The 17,008-nt window shown below is 41.9% G+C and overlaps 1 long non-coding RNA gene across 1 annotated transcript in view; it reads right to left on the bottom strand.

Moving 5' to 3' along the window:
• Positions 1-486: 486 nt before the first annotated feature.
• The window catches only part of LOC125619802, a 36,078-nt gene continuing 19,556 nt past the window's right edge, over positions 487-17,008 (bottom strand). The window contains exons 2-3 of the long non-coding RNA XR_007351401.1: positions 10,844-10,893; positions 487-2,069 (exon numbers count right to left, since the gene is read on the bottom strand). This is a non-coding gene — a long non-coding RNA (uncharacterized LOC125619802). The remainder of the gene's footprint in view (positions 2,070-10,843; positions 10,894-17,008) is intronic.

Raw genomic sequence — 17,008 nt, 5'->3', positions numbered from 1 at the left:
ATTAAATATTGATTGATGGGTGAAATACTGTAGCTTAGTTGAGTGAGGCTGAGCAGATAAATGCTGAATATGCTCATTTGTGTTTTCTTATTCTGCAAGCTGTCTTGCACAGGGTATTGGAATGCTTACTTGGGAGGTGTTATGGTTTGAATGGGAGGTGTCCCCCAAAAAAAACTCATGTGTGAGACAATGCAAGAAGTTTTAAAGGTGAAATGATTGGGTTATGAGATCCTTAACCTCAATCACTGAATTAATCCCCTAATAGGGATCAACTGAGTGGTAACTGAAGGCAGGCAGGATGTGGCTGGGAGAGGTAGGGTGTGCCTTTGAAGGTACGCATTCTGATTCTGGTGAGTAGAATCTCTCTTTCTGCTTTCTGATGTGATGTCTTGGGCTGTTTTCTTCTACCACATTCTTCCACCATGATGTCCTCTATCACCTTGAGCCCTGAGGAATGAAGTCAGCCATCTATGGACTGAGAACTCTGAAACTGTGAGCTCCCCAGATAAACTTTTCCTCTCCTAAAATCATTCTTGTCAGGTCTTTTGGTCATGGCAGCAAAAAGCTGACTTAAACAGTAGGATTATCTCAACCGCCATGCGGGTGATTGGCAGGAGATCTTCTATGTACAAGTCATCCCTCAGTATCCTGGAGAATTGGTTCCTGGGACCCCTGTCCCCAAGGGTACCAAAATTCATATATGCACAAGTTTCTTATGTAAAATGGCATACTATTTGCATATTAACTCCATGCACATCCTCTTGCATAACTTAAATCCCCTCTAGATTAATTATAATACCTAATACAATGTAAATGCTATGTAAATAGTTGTTGTACTGTATTGTTACATGTTCAGTACAGATGCAAGTTTTTCCTAATATTTTCACTACAGGGTTGGCTGAGTCTATGACATGAAACTCTTAGATTCAGGGCCAACCGTTTGTGTGCATGTGTGCATGTTTGCATATCTATCTATCTATCTATCTAAAGAGAGAGCGCAAGAGAAGGGGCCAGGATTGAACCCAGGAAAATGTCAAGAAACCTGCAAGCAAGAAGCATGGACTATTTGTAGCAGAACATGATGCCAACTTGGACAATGGTAAACTTCATTCAGCAGGGTGCACAAACAGTGTTTAGATCATATCCACAATGCAGGCAAATTCCTGGATGGGTAATGATTCCAAAGAGAGAATTATTAGCAGGTATTATGCTCCAGCTGTATATAGCAATCAGGAAATTGCAAATCAGGCAAAAAAAAAAAAAACCCTTGAGAATATTTTGTACCCTCCAAGACAAGACTGTTTATAAAGCAAGTATCATCACCAAAGAAATTTGTTCTTGCAATTATTGAATCTAGGGATATATGTATGAATATATACATATATGTACCCACAGTATATATTCATCATACACATAATATATACGTATATAGAGTGTCAAGTGTCAATCATTGAGTATCTGATGGTAGAATTGTTGTTTGAATTTTAAAAAGTTTCACACAGTAAACAATTACAAAAATAAATGAACAAAAAATGATTTCTGCCAGTAAAATGTAGGAGGGGGAGGGCTTGCTGTTTTACTGGAAGAGACATTTTCTTGCAAGTGTATGTGGAAAAGTCACTGGCTAGAGATCCCAAGCAATTGGCAAATTTATTTAAACTTTTACAATACATTTTTAAATACCTTTTTTAAAAGTAGTCTTTTAATTTTAAAATTTTTTGAGAGAATTATGCAAACTGACAAGGTATTGAAAGTAGAGATGCAGGAAAATCTCTTTCCAAGTCATTTTAGCTCCTTTCACTAATCTTTGGGCAAATCGACTCTTGAATAATCTAAAGTCACTGAAGTTGTCCATCTTTTGATTGTGTGACCCAGCCAGGAATCGATCCCCTCAGATGCTGTTATTGATGGCAAATGTAGCTCCTTCAGGGCTTTGTGACTTTGGTCAGTTTCAGCTCCAGGGTGCTTTGATAACACTTTGCATGGTCCACGAGACTCCAGGAGGGCAGGCTGGGAATGTGTTTGGGGCTTGAATCCAGAAGGAGAGGGAGTCTGGGAGCCATGTGCATCTAGTTAAGAATAGGAATCAGCACAAAACAATATTAACTTTAGAAATGAGATGAAAGCCCATGTGTGCCAGCTTTCCCACAGAAGGGGAGACCCTGCGAACCGCCAGCCCCTTCAGCACCGCTTTTAGATGGAAATGATTTTGTGGAATACTGACACAAAAGGAAGATACAAACGAAGTGAAGAGCCTTAGCGAACAATTACATGCAAGTAGGTTACATGAAAATATAGTCTCAAGTGTATGATATCTTGTGAATATTAATTAAGGAAATTATTCTCAGAGCAGCTAGTGTTTAAAACAAGATGTAATCTCTGCTGAGTGGCCCCGCCATTCTTTCTCTCAGTGTTTAACTTCAAAGGGCTTTGGAGTTGGGGCAAATGAGATTATTATTACTTCAATCTAGAGAGGAAGCCTCTTCTAACCAATTGGAGGATAAATTCTAGAATTACACATAGCAGTTAATACAAAGAAGAAAATAAGATTCCACCCTGGTGAGGATCTTCCTGCTAAAATAATGTCTTATAACCTTTTCTATCTGATCTACTTTCTCTCTACAAAAATTCTACATTTCAAATTGTGCATGTCTCCAGCTAGAGAAGGACAGGACCAGCTAGAGATATGATTTTTCCATATTTTTATTGGTGCAATATAATTATACATTATAGTGGGATTGGTTGTTATGCATTTATACATGCACATAATATAACAATGTAATTCGGTCACTATCATTCCCCAGTATCTCCCCTTTCCTTCTCCTCCTCCCTCCACCCTGTCCCTTTTGTCTGCTCCACTGGTCTTCTTTTTGTTTTCATGAGATCCCCTTGAAGATTTTAAAGCTATTCTCCTCTACTGATTTGGGGCCACTAGAAATAATAATATTACTTAGTAATAGTAGTAAACACTCATACAGGTCTGTGTCTGGTACTAAATATTTTGCTTATATTAGCCCCTTTAATCTTCACGAATTCTTTGGAGGTATGTGTGTGTGGGGGTGTTCCATGATAAACAAATGTGGAGATGTAAAGCGGTCCTAATGGGTCAGATGTGGAGCTGGGATTTGAATCCTAGCACCAGAGTAGAAGTTTAGCCATGATACCATGGTATACTCTCCCATAGTTACAGCTCATATGAGAAAAAAAATGGAGGGAGGGCAAGCTACGTGTATCAGAATCAGGATAATGATCTGATGACCAATACAACTCTGAAAAGGAGGATAAAGACCAACCTTTAAAATAAAACCACACACCTTATTAGACAGGACCAGTAAAAATCAAATCACATTCACAGATTATTAAGAATGTCCACATGAATTTGGCAGATGCGTTTTGTAAAAAAGGTTTTGGGGAAAATAGCCAATTACCTACTGTTAACATTTTAGCTGTTGGTGAAATCAGTGCCACCACCACTCAACTTGTTCCACAGATGCTGGGCATGGATGGGTGCAGATGCACCCAGATGCTGGATGGATACAGCACCATGGGATGCGAGATGCAGATGTGACTAAACTGGCTGCAGATGTGGGTTGGCCGTGGATAAAATCTATCCATGCCAGGTTCCCCAGCAGAGTTTTCAATGTCATGGTTCCTTGATCCTCAGCTGTCACACTCCATAGTGAGTGTCAGAGGAAAGTGAAAGTGTGTTCTGCCATTTTTGGGCCAATTTGAGACTCAGAAAATTCAGATGGTACCAGTTAGAACAGGATCTAGAGGATACTGGATACCGAGGTGGAGGGTGCTTTTCAGAGCCACCTCAATGCCTAGCATTTGTGCCATACACCAGTGGCACAAGCCCACTCCTGGATGTCCAAGTATATTCTGCAGGACCCATCTTCAAGCCACTGGTAGTACTGTCCCTCTCCTGAATGTCCCCCACAGCCCAGCTTTCCAGAGGTTAAGACCTTCTCATGACTGACCTTCAACCTCAGAAACTAAGGTAGCCTCTTCTTTACTGTCCAGTGAGTCTTTGTCCTTTTGCATTTATTACTTATTGTATCTATTTCTCCTCCTCTCTCTCCTTCATTTAACAAAGCATAAGGAGACTACGACCCATATTGCCGCAGTCCGGCTGCAGCAAAATAACCGGGGGGTGACGAATAACTTGTGTACGTTGATACAGCAGGAGTAGGAGCCATTTATTGCAGGACAGGAGCAGTATTTATACATTCCACACAGCTTATCTAATTAGCATAAACTAGATACATCAGTCAACCAATCAGGAATCTCTACACCTAATGGCTCGGTTTTGTTACTTCTCAAACCACTCCCTCTGACATTTTGCCAGGCACCATCCAGACTTGTTTATGAACTCCAACATTCCCCTGGCAAAATGCCAGGTGTTATTTTTGACTTGTTTACAGACTCTAACATTTCCCCCTTTTGTTTAATTTAAATAACGACCATAGTGGTTTTTACAGAAACACCATAAATAACCTGCTACAAACAGAAAGGGAGGATACAAAATGCCACAATACCAAGCCAATTGATGGCTCCATGCAAGAAGCCCTTGGAAAAATTATACCAGCAATGACACTGTTAGCAAAGATACCGAGTTACAATTTGTTGTAGATTACAGTTTGTTGTCTCAGTCCAGGTAAAGCAGTGTCTCAATAGATTAACTCACAGTCCAGGTAAATCACAGTCCAGGTAAGTTCTGCAGGCAGCTAGCTTAAATCACAGTCCAGGTAAGTTCTGCAGGCAGCTAGCTTGATCCGAAGTCTCGTCTGTTTCTCAGCCGAAGTCTCGTCCGGTTTTCAGCAACACTGGAAATTCTTCCACCTTGGTCTTTACCGGCACTGGGACGAAGGCAGGAACTCCGGATGGCTAAAGAAAATCCTGTAGCATTCTACTAAGAAAACAACCTTCTGAACAATTTAGTACATTATCTCAAGGTTTTTTTGCATTTGAAATAAGCATTAATAGTGCTCATTACTCATCAGCTTCCAGGTGTGGGAGAACCATTGTAGCTTAGTTATTGGCATTGAAAATGACCAAACATCAGGGACACCAGTAGCGTCTTCTGCTGGCTGTAGTGCCTGGGCAGCCCCAGATGGCCCTGGGGAGTGTCCCGGACTCAAACTGCTACTGGGCACAGGGAGCAAGAGCCTGCGAGACTGTGCCTCCAGGTCAGGTCTAGATTTGGGCTCGCGGCAGTGGAAGAGCCAGCTCCCCGGCCAGGAGGCGGGGAAGGGCCAGTCACCGCCGCCTCTTGGAAAATCCTTGCTGCGCTGTGACCGGCTTGCACACTCGGCAGCTGCCTCTCCGCTTCACACACCCTCCGGTAACGAAAAGTATTTAGTAATAGCCTTTTGCTGCAACTTTTTTCCTGATAATCCTTCTTCTTCTGAACTTTCTTTTTCTTTCTGACTAGAGTTCCTGGGCTCTTATCAACACATGCCCTAACTATTCTTGGTTCCACTGGGGTGCCTTCTTCTCTTGGAAATTTACTTCTCACCCCTTCCATATTTTCATCACAAAGACAATACAATACACTGAGACAAAACAAGACACAAACATACTGTATCAATCTTCTCCATTTTCTTGAAATGGTCATTTTTCCTCTCGCCCTATCTGCCTAGGGACGAGCAGATTGCCCCCGTCCTATCTATGGACGGGCAGCTTTTTTTCGTCACTTACCCCCGAGTGTCCCGGGGCTCCCCGTAACGGGCCACCATCTGCCGCAGTCCGGCTGCAGCAGAATAATCGGGGGGTGACGAATAACTTGTGTACGTTGATACAGCAGGAGTAGGAGCCATTTATTGCAGGACAGGAGCAGTATTTATACATTCCACACAGCTTATCTAATTAGCATAAACTAGATACATCAGTCAACCAATCAGGAATCTCTACACCTAATGGCTCGGTTTTGTTACTTCTCAAACCACTCCCTCTGACATTTTGCCAGGCCCATCCAGACTTGTTTATGAACTCCAACATTCCCCTGGCAAAATGCCAGGTGTTATTTTTGACTTGTTTACAGACTCTAACACCATATCTTTGGCATTTTCACTTCTGCTGGCTCCTGACACAGTGCAGGCACATTGTAGTAACTCACCATGTTAACTGTAGAATGAATGTTTATATCCATGAAATCCGAAAGCCCCAAGATATGCTATCTTTGGTCTGCACACCATTTCAAAAATAATAAATATTTTGTGAATATTAACAATTTCAGAGTTTGCACAGACCAAAAAATGGACTATTGGCGTCTCTAAGACAAGAGACCTGACCACATTGGACTCGAATCCCACATATTGCCTTCAGCCGGAAGTAGTGAGTTGCTGTCCCTTTCAGGCAACACATTCACTTTGAGATTTTCCCCAGTCACTAGATTGTCTTGCACCCTGCCCTCTTTACTCACTTATAAAACCCTCTTCACCCTCTGAGCATTAGATTTTGCACCCCTAGATCCTATCAGACCGAGGCATAACACTCTCCTTAATCTTGGATTGCCATTTCCAACACATGCACATTATGGTGGTCTTTCATCATCCAATTTTTGTTATAGCAACATCTCATGAACAAAATCTATTCCAAAGGGGCCAACGAGGTAGGAGAAGGACAGGGAGTTGAAGGGAAGCTCAGTACTCTTCTGGCATATCAGCTGTTGGCACTGGCAAGAGGCAGGATTCTGGCCGGGATGGAAAAGTGAGCCAGCTAGGAATGGCACTCCTATATTTCAGCCAGCAAAAGCCTTTGCAAAGCCTGCTTTGCATATGACAGTTCCGCTGACCACACTGGAGTCACAGGGGAATAGTTACCCCTGGAACTTCCTCTCTGCAACAGTAGCACCCTGTTTAAGGGAACCAAGAATGGAATATGATCGTCTCATATATAAGCTGCCATGAGCTTTCAGGCGACCATACTGGCATGAGCTTTCAGCATTGAAAAAACAAATGAAAACTCTCTGGAAATAATAGGAGCCCTGTGTCCTGGAACCCAAAGAATAATAATCCCAGGCTATCAGTCATCCAAGCTGAGAACAGTTTCTTCCTCTCCCTTTGCTGTGCATGAAATGACCTGACACAGATCCTGAGCCCAGGAGCGCTGTGAAACTGGCCCAGGGACAGAGGAGGTTGCTCCCGCCACTGCTGAAATGCCAAGTGACACAGGACTTTTCCTTCCCTATTGGTGAGGGTCACTTCCTAGCCGTTACTAGGAAGCACAGTTTTGGCAGTCAGTTGACACTTCATGAGCCCCTAGTATTTGGATTGAAGGGAATCTTCAAGCCTAGATCTGGGGAATTCACAAAAGTAAGAATATATTCCCAAATATATATTGAGCACCGGCTATTAACCAGATGTTATTCTAGGAGCTTAGCATAGAACTGTGAACTAATTAGATAAGAATCCCTGATGTCAATGAGGTTATCTTCTACCAAGTCTGTACTGCATTCCATTTGTGAAGATTGTACCTCAGTTGCTCTTGTTTCTAAACTATTCAGGGAAAAAACATGAATGTAGGGAGAGGTCTGAGCCTACTTGCTGTATGTACATTTTAAAACTAAACTCAAGGGGCTAAAAAGTTCCTGCTAAACTTGAAAATGAGGTTAGGGTATATTCTATCAGTTTTCCCTGGAGGGGAAAAAATCCCCGATTTTAATTCCCTTCTGAACTCAGCCACATGTTGAGATAAGGAGGGTGGGGTGATAAATCAACTCAGCTCCCTTGGGAGAAAAATTATAGTAATAAGCTTTAAAAAAAATGATGATAATAATAAGCTATATGATTTCAAAGTGACTCACCACCACCCCCTCTTTTTTTTTCCCCCTCTGACAACTGAAATTGATTTTGAAAGGAAAGGCTGTGGAGATTTTAGTAGAATACAATCCAGACATTCTAAATCTAAACCCTCTCACCAAAGAGACTGCAGATCTGGAGACGCCTGGGCTCTGTTGATAATGCCCTGCGCTATGCCCGACATACTACACCCACCGCCACATGTCACTCAACATGCCTGCGAGTTCATAGATGAAGGAAATAGAGATGGAATGATATTAAGACTGAAATCAATACAGCTTTCTTTTACATTTCCCAATAGTCTCAATAACTTCAAAGAAGCAGATATGAATATAATTAATGAACAGAACAAACACCAAGTGGAAAATAAATCTGGACCTTGTTTTATGAGCACTCCTAAAATGATGGATTTAGAATTGCAAACATGTTCATTGGCAAATCTGACCACTCACTCATTTCCAAATGGTACATAGTACTTTGGAGCAATTGAAGTTGCATCAGCCTGGGTGCCCCTTAGGAAGAATATATTGCTAAAACTACTTTGTAACCAACTAAATAGAGCCCTGTACTTTGATGCATTCAGCCGCGATCAAATTTATGTTTGAATCAGTATTAGGGTGAATCCTCTAACCATCTCTCCATTTGGTTGCTTCTGCAAGCTAATCCTGCTTAAAATATGTATATTCCCCGAAAACAGACTTAACTGAATAACAACAATGCTCAGAGGAAATTCACTTTTTCTATTTGTCAAAGAAAGAAAAACTCTTGCTAAGGAGTAGGTTCAAAAGCTAGGGAAAATATGGTCTTGGCTGTATTTGCAACTCTGTCTAACTGTGTGGCCTTCTTAATAGAAGTCCTTCAAACACTCCGATCCTTGGTCTTCTCATCAGTAGTACTAGTAATAATAATTATACAAGTATATTTATGGGGTGTTCAACTATGCATTAGACCCGCCCTGTGCTAGGGGTTCACACGCTTATCCTCTTTAACTCTCTCAACAGCCCTATGTGGTGGTTTATTACATCCCCTTTACGTAGATGAGGAAACTGAGGCTCAGAGAGGTTTAATGACTAACTTGTGCTTTTTGATTTTTTCCAGTACTGAGGATTGAACCCAGAGGTGTTGTACCACTGAGTTGCATCCCCAGCTCTCCCATACCCGACTCTCTTTTGAGACCCAGTCTCACTAGTTTTTTCAGGCTGGCCTTGAACTTTTCGATCCTCCTGCCTCAGCCTCCCAGGTTGCTGGGATTACAGGCATGTACCACCTAGCCAACCTGTGCCTTTTAAGTACATGAAAGCCAGCATTTTAAGTGACACAGCCTGTCTTCAAAACCTCCATTCTTAACCACTATATTCTTCAGACTGCAATCGTAGCTAAGTTGATTTGCTCTTTTTCATCTCTACAACGACAATAATACTTACCTACTTGTCCTCTTGGACTCAGGACATATGACATGCAAGAATCAAAGGAAGAAGAGGAAATAAATGGCAAATTGCCATTGTCTCTTTATAAGTGGTAGAACCAAAAACAACCGGGGGAAAAAATAGTCCTTGTAATTTCTTATAACCTATCTACAACTTCATGAGTTACAAAGACCAGGGTATATCAGTTCCATTGCTCCTAACCCATCTCAGCCCATTGTGATCAATTTAAGTGATTATTCAAGTGTACCAAACCAGGACTACATGGCAAAAAGGTAAAAGTCTGCTAATTATTCATAATTACAAACTGTGTGGAATAAATCTAAAGCATTTAGGCCTAGAAATGACTTTTAAAAGCTAGATTATTCACTTTGATCTTTTTGGGGGGTTTTGTTTTGGTTTTTAAACTATGGATTGGGATTGAGCCCAGAGGAACTTTACCACTGAGCTACATCCCCAAAACTTTTTTCTTTACCCTCCTTCATCCTTTCTCTCTCTCTCTCTCTCTCTTATTTTTTTTTTCTTTCTAGGGTCTTGCTAAAATGCTGAGGCTGGCCCCAGAGTTGCAATCCTCCTGCTTCAGCCTCCCCAGAATACCAGGATTACAGGCACATGCCAATTTACCCATCTTAACTTTGACTTTCTATTCAGGGTCATGTTCACTTTTTTATGCAAGTTCCCTGTGCAGTCAGGTGCTCTGGCGAACTGTCCTGTCACCTCACACCTGTTCTTCCCAAGGTTCATAAGTTTCCACCTCTGTCCCTCATTCTGACCTCTTTCCACCAAAGGAGGAAGACTAGGCTTGATGGCATATGTATACGATAACTTTCAGCTATGCATTCGATGCTAGGGTCGGGGAGAGCAGAGATAGGGATTGCAGATGGGGTGAGGGCATGAGGAAGGGCTGAGAAGGTTGAAGGTGGGGACAGAATGAGCCAATAGCAAGAGTGTATTTAAAGGGATACCACCAGGACTAGGATAAAGCATTACTAGCATACTAATAAAGCATACTAGCGGTAAAGCATTTCCCTAGCATGCATGAGGCCCTGGATTGATCCCCAGTACTGCAAACAAGCACACAAATAAATAAATAAATAAATACCATCAACTCTTTCTTCCCTTTTATTTTTGCAATGTTGTTGAATGCTCCTATTAAATGCTAAATTAAAATTTGCCATAGGCACCTCTTTGGTGCACGCTGCTTACTGTTATACAGGATGAGCTCTCTTTTGTGGGAATTAGACTTTAATAGTGTTTCCTTTGTGCTTTCACCAGTTTAATGCCAGAGCAAAACATAATTATAGCGAAGGCAGTTCACGGATTAGGTGGTGGCTTGTGCGTCTTACTGTGGGCCCGTCTTCCTCCATTTGGCTTTGTGCTGGTTCCTATCATCTTCTAATTATCTTTTCCTCTCTTTGCTTGACAGCCTTAGAAGTTATAAGGGTATTATCTGAATACAAATTAAATTTCTTTTTTTTTAAAGGAAATGAAAAAAAGAGGGGGTTCTTTAGGAGTGGCCCATTCCACTCCACATTAATAGATAGGAATCCTATAAAAGCCCCTCTGGTTTTCAAGATCTATGAAGCCAAATCTACCCCAAATTAATGCCAGCCCTACCTTGGATGAGGAGGGCACTTTCAGTCTCTTCTCTACCTCATAGTTTCCACCTGAAAAAGAAAAAAATGAAATAATCACGCTTACTAATCTCGGGGTGGCAATTGGCTGATTTAACAGTGCCCTGAAAATGAGACTCCTCTGTTTAATGAAGCATTTCATTCAAAGGTTCATTTGGCTAATAAAAACCCGGTTTTTCACTTGTGTTTGAAGCCGGCCCATTATTCTTTTGCGCGTGGTTTGAACCAGTTTCCCGTGAGCTGCGGTCGCTCCTGAGGATGGATCTGAATGGCACTTATTAGGAAGGGAAGAGCTCATGAATTCAGATCATCCTTAATGCTGAAATGAGCTGTAATGAAGCCCCAAGATCAAAGTGCTTGAGGAGCAACAGCAGATGAATGGGCCACGGCGCTTGGGTATGGCTTGCTGTAGAAAAGGATTAGGAAATTTCACTGAAGTAGCCAGGAAGGTTTCTGGGCTAGCAGGCTATGCATTTAATTGTTTATGGGATTGGTGGACGAAAGACACTTTTAACAGACACATAAATAGTTTCCCTCAGAGAAAACGGTTCTACAGGTATTTTCTACAAGGAAAGGCTTTAAATTAGCAGCAAGAGCAGAAGCCAGGCCATTCTTAGCTCCTGGGTTAGGGGAGAAGGGGACCGGGGAAGGAAAGACCCAGAAATGAGGGGAAGAGAGAGAAAGGACATGGGGAATGCCATGCCTCCTTTTCCTGTAGCCTCCAGAGGAAGCATAGACTCTCCTTCCAGGGAGAAGCAAATCCCTGTTTTTCTAAATACTGAACACAAGCAAAACAGAGCGCCTGGATTGCAGCAAGAGTCCCTCCATGCCAGGCTTTATAGCAGCAAGATGCAGGCGGGATGGAAAGCAGATGCAGCCCTGTGAGCACGCCAGCGGTTCACTCTCCTTGAAAAGATGTCAAGGATTATTTGTGTTACCAGTCTCTGGAAAAGCAGAGACGTTCTCTTACAGGATGAATGAAAGATGAATACAAAGAGTTAATTTGAAACCAATCAAGGCCCGTGTTCGTCTACTGCTTCAGAAATCCTTCTATTTTAATGATGAATTCATTTTCAAAGCAGTGCCGAGCCTTTGGTGGGGAATTCCACCTCTCGCAGCTGCGCGATCTGCCCTGCAGTGTTGAGCTTTCTCGCCCACCTGCTCTTTGTAAAACACTGTGGACTTCCCAGAGCTGAGAGCGTGCCAAACTGGCTGAGCCTGCCAGAGAGCCATCCCCAGCCTTGCCTCCAGCCCCCTGAGTGTCGGTGAATACACACACACCACAAACCCCTGAGAATCAGGCAAAGCAGCTCGGTGGAGCCACATGACCACACAGCAAAGCCACAGACAGGCTCCCTCTTGCCTTGCAAAGGATCCTGCTGAATTTTCTATGGTTGATCTGTTAACCTAACTTGGCTTCTCCTGCTGCCCCGTTCAAAAGCAGTTGCATTGAAAATATTATTTGCAAACATTTTCTTTTAAAACATCACACCTGAAAAACCCTAAACAAAATTCCTATTTCATAGTCCAAGGGCAACTTCTGAAGAGGCTAGAGGATTCGATCTACTTTAACTGGAATGGCGTAGGCGTGTTTGTTTTGAAATACACCTAGCCATGATTTTAAAAGCTCTACTCAATAGGTTTTGGTTTCTTTTCTCTTCTTCTTTATTCAAAGACACCTAATTGTAATGGTCTGAAATTTAAATATGGTTGCTATGTTTTTGGTTTTCAACAAAGAATTTCTAGATTAATGCAGAAGCCCGTTTAATAGGGCCGAATGCTGTCCCTTTGTGCCTTGGAGGACATCCATAGTTCTGTTAACTAGGAGGACTGGGAGATCTGACCCTTAGCAGTGAAATGCACCTTGTTCCCCTCTGTGAAAAGAGGTCTCCTTCATGGAATCATCTGAGATCCACCTAATTATTTCCCTTAACAAAAGGGAAACAGTGTACCAAACTACCTATTTTATGATGGTGATTCATTGAAGTAATATACTATTTATTCTAAACTAATTTTAATCAAATATCCATGTCATAACCTTTATTCTTTTTTCTCTCTGATCAACTTTGATGCCTAAATTTTCACATCCTTATAATTCTCTCAACGTTCACCAAGAAAATGACAATTTGTATGCACAGCTTCACCACGGTGGCAATGGCCTTAGTCAGGACAGACTAAAATCAGAGCGCTACACTCTACTGAGACTTGTTGAATAGGATTTGTTATTGTCACCCTAGAGCATCAGATTTCATGTGCTTTCTCTCAGTCTTTGTTAAGATTGTGAATAAGACAAAGATCACTCTTTACACTATAATATCATATAATTTATAAATATACAAAATGCAGCTCACAAGTGTTTCCCAGAAAACAATTGAAAGATTTTCAGGGACAGCATGCTTCAGTGAAGTAAGGAATGTGTATCTAATGAGTAGGTAAGAATGACCATACCCCAAGTAGTTGGGAGGAACTAAATCTTCAAGATGCCCCTTTAGCTCTCATCCCACTTCCAGTCTTGATCTTGATAGGCTCACTAGTGACCTTCCTGTTGCACATGCCAGCTGCCAGCCTGGTAAAACTTGGCAGGCACAACTTATTGCAGAGAACATTACTGGGCAACAGGGGATGCAGCCACAGGGCAGTGTACTCTTTCCACATTCTCCATCTCCCCTCTGCCATGCCAAAACTCAGTCTGCTTGAGGCTTAAGTTTAACGTACAATGTAAACACCATGATCAATTTTAATTTATGTAGGTGTTTAAATATATTATTTTGTATTATGGAAGCTTAATTGCTTTCCACTAAAATCCAAAGCAGATAGGAAATGGGTAAAGTCTCATAGTGAACCTACCAACTGTGCCTTCTTTCTTATACACAAAATCCACTTGTTGGGAGTGTAAATGAGCAAATTCCTGTGGCTTTGCTAGGCACGGTAGGCTAGGAAATCATCCTAGGAATATCAGAATTATAATTTGAAATTTTGCTTCACCTGTGTTTTTTTTTTTTTTTTAAGAACCTCAAAGTTGTGCTGTGAATGTTTAAAACACTTCTGCTTTGGGTATTTGGCTAGACAGGCTTGTTCACTGAAGTTCCTTCAAGCATGGTATATGGCACACAGTAGGTTGAAGCAGAACTGTGCTACTTTCCACCTCTCTTCCCCTGACTGGCACTGTGCAGTTTCTATGGGTTTATCTACCTCTCCTACAACACTATGGTTTTGATATACAAGTTTCTGTTATCAACAAGCTGTAGGAATCAATTTGAAAATGTATTAATTATTGGAGTTTTCATCAATGGTAATAGGCCCTGGTGGGTTAATGAAACAGAAATGGTGGGTATCAGTTTCTAAAAATATTCTGCATGCTTCCATACAAACAAAAGATGTGACATGTAGCACTCTGCAAGTATGGAGCAAGGCACAGAGTTTTAAATTGTTAAGGAAAAATGTTTTAAATAAATCCTCTGATGTTCATAGTGGGGAAGCAAGAATATCTCAAAAACAGTGATGGATTTACTCTAGGCCATTGGTCTTCTCACTTGATCTTCCAGGGCCAGGGGCTCACAGCTGCAAGGCAGCTAGTGAGGTGTTACAGACTGGTGCAGTGCCCTCTAAAGACCAGTTTTGTTTGTTTATTTGTTTGTTTTGCAAAGTTCACTGGTCTTCCCACAGACCCTAGAATATGAGCTCCACCAGGACAGGAACTTACTGTATCCCAGTAGCTTGTATGTGACACAAGGGATGTGCCTGCATGTGTACAGTTCATAACACATAGTGAGTCCTAAAAAGTATTTGTCAAATGAATGAATGATGATAATTCATGACTGAGGTCTCATTTGCATTAGTATTATTCTGAGCTTCATATAACAAGTTGGAGAAAGTGCAAGACATAATTGGGTTAATTTGGGTTTTCCCCCAAGCTGCTCTTTGATCTTCTGGACATTCAACAGATTCTTATATCCATTTAAGCTCTCTTTAGGATGCCCTTACCTGAAGACTTTTTTTTTATCCCCAATAGAAAACACACAGAACCTGCCCACCACAGATAGAGGAGAATCAAGTGAGTCTTGTATCTCAAGAACAAGATGTAAATGACTCTCTCTCTTTTATTTTTTTCTAATTGTGAGATTTTTAGGAAAGTCATTTTATTTCTCTGCGGCTCAATTTCATCCCTTGAAGGAAAGAGAGAAACAAATGGTTGGCTTTCTGAGTTACGTTCAATAAAGAGCCCAGGGTATTTTCTGGAGCAAAAACAAAAGGGCCAAGGCCAAGTGGGCAAGGCTTGGAGTCCTCCATTCACACGTGACCAGAGGGCTTCCAACGCTGTCTGCCAGCCTGCATGCAAACCCAGCCCTCCTATTTACTAACTGTGTTGTCTTGCCTCAGTCATTTCACATTTCTATCTCCTCACCTGTAAATGGAGATGATAATAATACTTCTTTATAGGGTTTTGGAGAGTAAATCAATCAGCACACATAAAACCCCGCAGGTGAACAATGCTATGTAGGTTTTAGATATTGTTGTCTTACCTGTTGGTGTCCCCCATGATGTTTGAATTTAAAAGGTTTGAATGACTCTTGCTTCTAACAAAACAAAAATACTCAAAATTTTTACAGTGTTCAGGGTCTTTAACTAGGAACCCTAATTACAAAGGGGCCCAATGTACTGATATTAAACGTCCCTGGCCCCTGCTATTAACACCTAACACCACACCTCCCTGGGCCCGCAAGACGGCTGCTGCCCAGTGTGTTTAAGTCAGCACAATGGGCTGCTGCCACTCATCTGAGCTCGCTGTTTCTTCTGGAGATTATTCTGCAGTTCCATTCAAAGGGACTCTGCGTAGCTGGGTGTCTGATGCCTGGTGCTAGACAGAGAAGGGCTCCGTGGCTAATCGCCTACACTCCTGTGAAGACTGAAGGAAAAGATAAATTTCCTTAACCGGCAACATTTCAGGGAAGGCATTTTCTTAACAGAAAATGGTAAATATCTGAAAAGATAGGAACCTCGGGCAGTTTAAAATGCGCAAGGAAGGAGAGCCTAGCAGTTCAACGGCTTTAAAATTCCTTTTCAGAAGATGCTGTGTGAATCTAAATAAAACCCGAATGATTATGGTAATTAGCCACACTAATAACCTTGCTCAGAAACTTCTTTATCAGCCCTTTTGCTTCCAGCACGTGGTAAAGACTGTGAAGCATCTCCTTCCTCCTCTTACCTGGTGATGGAGGTTGAAGGTGATTGACATCATTCTCCAGAATCATGACTATGGTACACTCTATTTTTGCCCCCCATCCCAATCTTTATACCCCCTGACCTGGGCACTGACACTGCCCTTCAGCAACCCCATTTTTCCTAGTTTGCTCCCCAAGCATTGTAATATTGGTCCTCTTTTTTTGCTTTTTTCCTCTTTATTGTCTCCCTCCTCCCCCACCTTCTCTCCTTGAGCTTACTCAGTATAAAGAAAAAAAAATATTCTGCCTATTCCTTGGGACTAAGTTTGGACAGGGGCATCTCTGTCCAGAAATATGCTAAGATTAATTCAATTTCCAAGGGCACAAAGGAGCTGTAATTATTTGCGAGCAGCAGAGATGAAACTGACACAGGTACACGAGGTCAAAGAACTGGGCAGAAGAATGGCCAAACGTCAGACCCCAAATGTGGCTTCCCAAGTTCCAGATGCAATTTGTCACCAGTGTGTCCTCTTGGGAAGCAGGAGGGGGTTGAAAAGTCTGTTTTAGGCATAGGAGAAGTAGAAATACTCTCACCCTTTCCTCTGCCCCTCCCCCCATTTCTTATTGCCACTCTGGCAGTTTTAGGGACCAATCCAGTAGCCAGAAGCCTCCCACTCCTACAGCCTGTCTGTGCCAAGATTTGATGGCTGACTTGGAGTTCTGAGGAAGCAGGAAATTCATGCTCCCTGCCACCCGCCTTCTAACCCCCATCCTCTAAATCTATTAGAAAATGTTAAGGGAATCATAGCTTTTTCCACATTTGTACCAAAGCACATGTGAACAGTTTCAAGGCCCAGGGTTTTAAGAGTGGAGATCTCAAAATCCACAGGAGAGTTTCTAGAATATGTAGCCAAGTGGAAGTTCTGAGTAGGGTTTGTAATATGGAGAAGGGGAAGACACGGTCCAAGACTATTTGTGGAAGCAGA

This window comes from Marmota marmota, unplaced genomic scaffold, assembly GCF_001458135.2.
Source record: "Marmota marmota marmota unplaced genomic scaffold, marMar, whole genome shotgun sequence".
Lineage (NCBI taxonomy): Eukaryota > Metazoa > Chordata > Mammalia > Rodentia > Sciuridae > Marmota > Marmota marmota.
This window is presented reverse-complemented; position numbering and strand designations above follow the sequence as displayed.